The sequence below is a fragment of the Physeter macrocephalus genome, chromosome 16 (assembly GCF_002837175.3).
Source record: "Physeter macrocephalus isolate SW-GA chromosome 16, ASM283717v5, whole genome shotgun sequence".
Lineage (NCBI taxonomy): Eukaryota > Metazoa > Chordata > Mammalia > Artiodactyla > Physeteridae > Physeter > Physeter macrocephalus.
The window spans coordinates 39,706,760-39,715,062 of NC_041229.1; the positions used below are offsets into that span (position 1 = coordinate 39,706,760).

Sequence of the window (8,303 nt, forward strand, 5' to 3'; positions counted from 1 at the left end):
GCGTCCGGAGCCTGTGCTCCGCAACGGGAGAGGCCACAACAGTGAGAGGCCCGCGTACAGCAAAAAAAAAAAAAAAAAAAAAAAAAAAAAAAACATTAAGCAAAAATGACAAAACTAAAGGGGGAAATAGACAGATCCATAATCATATTTAGAGATTTTAGCATCCTATTCTCGGTAACTGTAGAGCAAGGAGACAAGAATCAGTAAGAATATAGAAAATCTGAGCAACCCTCACAACCCACTAAAATTAATTGATAGCTACAGAACTCTATACCTAACAACTGTAGAGTATACATTCTTCTCAAGTGTACATAGAACATTCACCAAGATAGACATATTCTGGGCCTAAAGCTTCCCCATAGCTCTAGGACTCTTGCTCTGTCTAGTGAGAATGAGCACAGTTTTCTGCAGCAGCCATCGGTATTCGAGGGATTTCACTGATAGCTGCCAACTGTTGCCAGATCTACTGAAAAAGTGCTGCAGACTAGGGGTAGGACGGGAATAAAACACAGACCTACTAGAGCATGGACTTGAGGATATGGGGAGGGGGAAGGGTAAGCTGTGATGTGGTGAGAGAGTGGCATGGACATATATACACTACCAAACGTAGGGTGGATAGCTAGTGGGAAGCAGCCGTATGGCACAGGGAGATCAGCTAGGTGGTTTGTGACCACCTAGAGGGGTGGGATAGGGAGGGTGGGAGGGAGGGAGACGCAAGAGGGAAGAGATACGGGAACATATGTATATGTATAACTGATTCACTTTGTTGTAAAGCAGAAACTAACACACCATTGTAAAGCAATTATACTCCAATGAAGATGTTAAAAAAAAAAAAAAAGAATAGATTCGCGTCCCACAAAAAAAAAAAAAATGTGCTGCAGACACCATTCCATGTATCGCCGTGCATCCATCCATCTAACGTACGCATATCAAGAGATAGGTGTGGATCCAGCACTTTGCTAGGCAGTCTGCAGGGGACAGAACAAAATGGTTACATGCTTTAGCTTTAACGAGTTTACCATCTAGATGAGAAAATGGAAAAAAAAATACACACAGGGCAAAAACAGAGGGTAGGTATACAAATGACATAGGAATTCAGAGCAAAGAAAATTTTTCAAGTAAGAGTTAGGGAACTTGAGTTTTTGTGTCAGAGAGATCTGAGTTTGAATCCCAATTTTATCAATTGCTAGTGTCATCTTAGGAGATTTATTTAAGGTCTCTGAACCTTAGTCTCCTCATCTGTAAAAGAGATATAATACCTCATTGGGTTGTGAAACTACATGAAATAAAACCTGTAAAGCATTTAGCACAGCCCCTGGCACAGAGCAAGTGTTCAATAAATGTTAGTTATTTTTGAAAATTCTTCATTTACCAACCTGGAAATTTTTTTAAAGTATCTAAACATATAACAATGGAGAGTTGGTTACCTCAGGGTAACCCTAAACAATTTTCAACCGGTCTGTATATGCTTCCTCATCTGTTAAAGGGGGGATGTCATATATTAGAGGATATAAAGCACTTAGCACAATAAGTGCTCAAAAAATAATTATCATCACTAATACATGGTAGAGGAAGTGGGGTTATTAGATGCATCTTGAAGGAAATATACAATTTGACTTTATGGAGAGGTGTGAAGAGAGCATACCTGTCTCTTAAGATGCTATATATGAAAGTATTCAGCAGTGTTGAAAACTTAGTAAGTCTGCATTATATTTCAGAGTGTGTGTGTGTGTGTGTGTGTGTGTGTGTGCACGCACACACACATGCACACAAGTTTTAAAGAAAAGAATACAGGAAACATAAAAGCAAAAAAAATGAGATAAGCAGGTTTTTTAAAATATATACTACTTTACTCAAAAAGTCACATAAAATGCAAGCCATAATTAGGAAGCAATCTGGAAAGAAAATAAGCCACACGTCCAATCACCAAATACGTGCAAATTTTAACAGATATGAGATCCTACCTTTCTTAATATATTAGTCACTGTTTTATAGTGAGTTTTATAGGATCCTGTTCTTGTGTGCTGATACAGGGTCCCAGTCTCCCGCAAAGACCTCACCCAGCATCTGGGATCCTCAGGTTATGTCTCCTCCATGCTCATGAATAAGCCCTATCCAGCTACTACATAAATACTCTATTTTAAGCATCTTCTGCCCTGGCCTGTGCTCTGGTGATGCTGACTTCCGAGGCCCTGGTGCTTTAGAAGCTGCATGAAGATACCACATCACTACCTGCAGGGCTCACCAATGAGCTCCTTGGCTGGGCACTGCCTTCTGTCTCCAGGTATCAGGGTCACTGCCAATTGAAGTGTTTGTGTGTATTAGTTTGCTAGAGCTGTCATAACAAAGTACCTCACTCTGGGTGGCTTAAACAAAAGAAATTTACTTTTTCATAGTTCTGGAGCCTGGAAGTCTGAATCTAAGGTGTCGGCAGCGTTGATGTCTTCTGAGACCTCTCTCCTTAGCTTGTAGATGACTGCCTTCTTGCTGTAGCTTCTTCACATGTGTCTGTGTCCTAATCTCCTATTCTTATAAGGGCACCAGTCATATTGGATTAGGACCCACCCTAATGACCTCAACTTAATTCCTCTTTAAAGTCCCTATCTCCAAATACATTCTGAGATACTGGGGGTTCGGACTTCAGCATATGAATTTTGGAGAGACACGATTTAGCCCATAATAAGGGGCAAAGTAGATCCATGGCCCTTGGAATCCTTCACATGTCCATGTGGGTACCAAAGGCAATATTGCTGAGAAAGGGGCTATTTCAGTTTTCACTTGAACCTCCCACCTGCACCTCTGTATTAGACAGATTTAAGTTTGAGGACAAGATCTTTCTGAGACAAATTCAAATGGCTTTGTGAAAGACCACAAGGATGTTTGGGGTGTGTGAACCTAACTTTTATGGTTGAATTCCCAGAAGAACAACAGATCCTCCCCCAAATAAACCCTTAGAGCATCATTTCTCCAGTGAGTCTCACCAGCCACAGAGGTTGGCCATTGGTCTATCAAGTTGGCTACAGATGGTTTGGTAATTTCAGGTGGAAAATTTCAGTGGAATTTTGCATTTATGTTATTCTGCAGATTTGGAAATGAAGGATCGATTGTTATTGTCACAGAAATCTCATATCATTTTTAAAGGTTGCTTATGCTCTTCAAGGACTGGATTGGCTTCTTCTGACCAGCATACAATTAATAGAACGTGGTTTGAGATGAATGGTTAAAGATGTGGTATAGGACTTCCCTGGTGCTGCAGTGCTTGAGAATCCGCCTGCCAATGCAGGGGACACAGGTTCAAGCCCTGGTCTGGGAAGATCCCACATGCGACGGAGCAACTAAGCCCGTGTGCCACAACTACTGCGCCTGCACTCTAGAACCCGCGAGCCACAACTAATGAGCCCGTGTGCCACAACTACTGAGGCCCATGTGCATAGAGCCCGTGCTCCGCAACAAGAGAAGTCACCACAATGAGAAGCCCGCACACCGCAACGAAGAGTAGCCCCCTGCTCACCACAACTAGAGAAAGCTCGTGCACAGCAATGAAGACCCAACGTCGCCAAAAATAAATAAATAAATTTATTTTTTAAAAGATGTGGTATATATATTATATATATTATATAATATATATATAATACATATAATGGAATACTACTCAGCCATTTAAAAAAATGAAATTTTGCCATTTGCAACAACATGGATGGACTTGGAGGGTATTAGGCCCAGTGAAATAAGTCAGAGAAAGACAAATACTGTATGATTTCACGTATATGTGGAATCTAAAAAATACAACAAACTAGTGAGTATACCAACAACAAAAAAACAGGGGCAAGACAGGGGTAGGGGAGTAAGAGGTACAAACTATTATGTATAAAAGAAGATACAAGGATATATTGTACGATACAGGGAATATAGCCAATATTTTATAATAACTATAAATGGAGTATAACCATTAAAAATTGTGAATCACTGTGTCATACACCTGTAACATATAATATTGTACATCAACTATACTTCAGTTTAAAAAAATAGAAATACTTTGTCCCAGCTAAAATACTTTACATCATTTGCACGTTACTGTTCATGTTCATTAAATTGGCATTTTTACTTTACCTATGGTATTATATTATGCTACCAATGTGAAAATGGGGTCAAGTCCTCAAATATGATTCATTGAAGTATAAAAGTCATGATTTTAAAAAATAAAAATAATAAAAGTAAAACAGTAACAGCAATACTACATTTCAAAACGAAATCATAAAGAGTGGAAAGGATGCCAGTATAAATATAGACTGTACTGGCTCTGTAGTAGAATAAGTGAATCTCTGAATGTGATGATTTCTCACAGCAGCTGAAAAAGAAAATTACCTCTGAAATACCACCATTACTATCTGAAAAGTTGATTTACTGTGGGGCAGTACACTCATCTTTGGTGCCTAATGTGCTGTCTGTTATGGAACTTCTCAAATACAAAGCCATTTGATGCTCTTGTTTCATGTTCAAACAAAGCACAGTGACATTGTTTATAAAGAAATTGATTAACCATCATTGGAGAAGAGAATAAACCTACAGAGGCATGGCTAAAACTTACAGTCCTCATGACAAAAATAAATAAATAAATCAGATATTTTCAAAAGCTTCTAAAACCAGTCCCAAATTTCAAAAAAACCCACAATACTGTTTCATCTGTTGAGGAGATAAACAGGGCAGCTAATGGTAAAGTCCCTGTATCAGATGACGCTGTTGGTATCAGACGTTACCCACAGCACACACTGTGGAAGAGGAATGACAAGCCCATGTGGCATTCTAGCAGAAGTTTTACTTATGAGTTGGATGAAACACACTGATGTGAACAGTGTGATTTGGTTCTTAAAATGGAAAATTTACCCTTAAAATACCTGTACCAGAAAGATGTGCTTGCAATTTTTCTATGTTATCACTGGAAACCAATGTTATAGGAACAAAATATTTTGTTAATTAAAAATTAATGTAGCAGCACTATTTACAATAGCCAAGTTATGGAAGCAACCGAAGTGTCCATCAGCAGATGAATGGATAAAGAAGCTGTGGTAAATGTATACAAAGGAATATTACTCAGCCATAAAAAAAACTTGCCATTTACAACAACATGGATGAACTTGGAGAGTATTACGCTAAGTGAAATGTCAGTCAAAGACAAATGCTGTCTGATAGAACTTATATGTGGAATCTAAAAAATACAACAAACTAGTGAATATAACAAAAAATAAGCAGATTCACATACATAGAGAACAAACTAGTGTTACTAGGGGGGAGGGTGGGGAACAGACAACATAGGGCTGGGGAAGTAGGATGTACAAACTATTGGGTGTAAGATAGGCTCAAGGATGGATTGTACAACATGAGGAATACAGCCAATATTTTGAAATAACTGTAAATAGAAAGTAACCTTTAAAAATTGTATAAAAGTTTTTTAATTAAATTAAACAAAAAACAATGTGAACTCTGATATTGACTCAAATGATATTTTGAAATCATTGTTGACAAAGAGGTCCTGTTAGGTATGAACTTGAGCAAGTCAGTCTCTTTACCTCAATTTTCTCACCTGTGGACCAAGTGTTAGGCTCCATGACCATGAAGTTTCTTTCTAAATCCCCCAAGCAGTTTTAGTCCTCTACCACTGAAAGTGGCCAGTCCTGGTCCATAATCCCTGTGACTTCAGGCTATTTAGGAAGGTAGGTGTGAACAATAGTTAAGAACAAGGGCTCCAGAGTAAGGCAAACCCAGATGAGCCCCTCCATGCCTCAGTCTCCTCATATGTTAAATGGCAACAATGTAATGAGGCCACTTACTGCAAAGTACATACAGAAAGTATTGTTGTGAGTAAAATGATTATTTAGCAGAGTTCTTGATATGTAGAAAACACTCAGTAGATGTAAGTTATTATTACTGTTGTTATTATTATTATTACCACTTCTCTTCTAACTGACATTAGTTGGCAGTGAGGACAGCTCGTGGGAAGAAATAAATTTAGGAGAGGAAGAAAAGTAAAACTCTATATATCACAACATCTTGAGAAGAAAACAGGTCTGATTGGGGTCTGTTCTCAAATGGGGAAACTGAGGCAATGAACTATGGAATTGTAGACCAATGCTATCCAGTGAGTCATTAATGGAACCCCACACCAAGCCCAGAAACGGGTTTCCTGAGGATAGTTATACAGGACATTCAAGACTCATTGAGTCTTATGAGATTTCCTAACAGGAAGGTGTCCCACTTTCTCTACCCTAATATCAGCTTGAAGGCCATCAATCAGAGAAAGTCACATGGACACATGCACTGATGATAGAGGGAATAGAAATGAAGCAAAATTTTAAGGATATGGAGACGAGTGATGATAAACTCTCTGCAATAAGTTCCTCTTCTCAGAGCTCTCTCATGGAGCCTCAGAGTGTTGATGAAGAAGATGAGCCATTAACTATTTATTCCACTACAAAGGCAGAGGTCATGGGAAAGTGCTATAGGATAAACCTACCTGATCACAAACTGGGAACTCTGCATCAATCACTGACCACACGCACACTCACTGAAAATAAAAAATGTGCTTTGTCCTCATCTTCATTTACCTTCAAGATACATAGTAAATGTTCACTAAACACTGATTAGATCAAATCCTTACTGCCTCTCACCATTATGCCACTATTAAATCCCTAGATTTATAATAATTGAATGCAGCTATATTCCTGCTACCAGACACTTTTAAAATTGCTATTCAAAATGTAACCTAGCGCATCTAAACCTTTTCTGTCATTTAGCTTCCCCATACTGATTCCCTCCGGTGAGACAATCACCCTTCTCCCATTCTCACTCATGCAGTTTGGACAGGAATGACGAGACACCCTTAGCTCAGAAGGAGAGTATGTGACACAGGACTAGATAATCAGAGCATCTTGTTATCCTGGTCTTAGTCATTGGCTCATAACATGTGACTCAAAAAGGGCCAATTAAGAGCAAAGAGACTTTCTGAAACTGCAGATGAAAAGGTTCTTTTCCACTGGACTTAAACGTGGGAGCATGTGACACAACACCACCCAGGGCCTGTGAATAAAGGCAGAAAGTAGAGCACAGAGATGAGAGATAAAAGAAGCCATATCCCAGTGATGTTGCTTGGCCCCCTGAATTCAGCAGTCATCAAAGTTATGTGAGCCAATAAATTCTTCTTATTAAAAGGAACTAATTCAAGTTTGTCAATTTCTACATTTATCACTTGAGTTTGAACAGGGTATTAGTGTGCTAGGGCTGCCATAAAAGGTACCACAGACCAGGTGCCTTAAACAACAGAATTTTATTTTCTCACAGTTCTGGAGTCCAGAAGTCCAAGATCAAGGTGCTGGAAAGTTTGGTTTCCTCTGAGGCCTCTTAGCTCGCAGATGGCCACATTATCTCCATGTCTTCACCCAGTCTTTCTTCTGTGTGTCCATCCATCTGTGTCCATCCTCTCTTCGTCCATCCTCTCTTTGTGTGTCCAAATTTCCTATTCTTATAAGGATGCTAGTTATACTGGATTAGGACTCACCCTAATGGCCTCATTTTAACTTCATCACCTCTTTAAAGGTCCTATTTCCTAATAAAGTCATATTCTGAGGTACTTGGGGGTTAGGGCTTCAGCATATGAATTGTAGCACACACAATTCTGCCTGTAACCTCCAGTAAGAGTCAAAAGGAAAGTTCAGAGTGGTGAACATTTTGTAATGCATAAAAATATCAAATCCCTATGTTGTACACCTGAAACTAATATAATGCTGTAAGTCAAGTATACTTCAATTTTATAAAAGGGAAAAAATAGTTCAGAAAAACAAAGGGAAGAAAATTATCAAAGAAACCATATGAAAAGATTTACCAGAGATGAAAGATAAGCATTTTTGGGCTTCCCTGGTGGCACAGTGGTTGAGAGTCTGCCTGCCGATGCAGGGGACACGGCTTCGTGCCCCGGTCCAGGAAGATCCCACATGCCGCGGATTGGCGGGGCCCGTGAGCCACAGCCGCTGAGCCTGCGCGTCCGGAGCCTGTACTCCGCAACGGGAGAGGCCACAGCAGTGACAGGCCCACATACCGCCAAAAAGAAACGGATCTCTTGACCTTTTTTCACCTTATAACCTTCATTTCCAGAGAAGAAAAGACCCAGTAGAGGGAAAGGAGGGTGAACACGTGTGTTAATAAATTATTCCAAGAGCAACAAGAAAAAGCCTTTGAGAAAAGAAAAATAGTTTCACGGGTATTATCTCTATTTTCCTTTCTGTAAGATGGGTAGAGTCAACATTACCCTA

The 8,303-nt window shown here is 39.4% G+C and overlaps 1 long non-coding RNA gene across 1 annotated transcript in view; it reads right to left on the bottom strand.

Annotated features, from left to right (window-relative positions):
* Nucleotides 1–930: 930 nt before the first annotated feature.
* LOC129391378 (uncharacterized) overlaps nt 931–8,303 on the bottom strand; it is a 48,504-nt gene continuing 41,131 nt past the window's right edge. Inside the window, exon 4 of the long non-coding RNA XR_008615383.1 lies at nt 931–968. This is a non-coding gene — a long non-coding RNA (uncharacterized lncRNA). The remainder of the gene's footprint in view (nt 969–8,303) is intronic.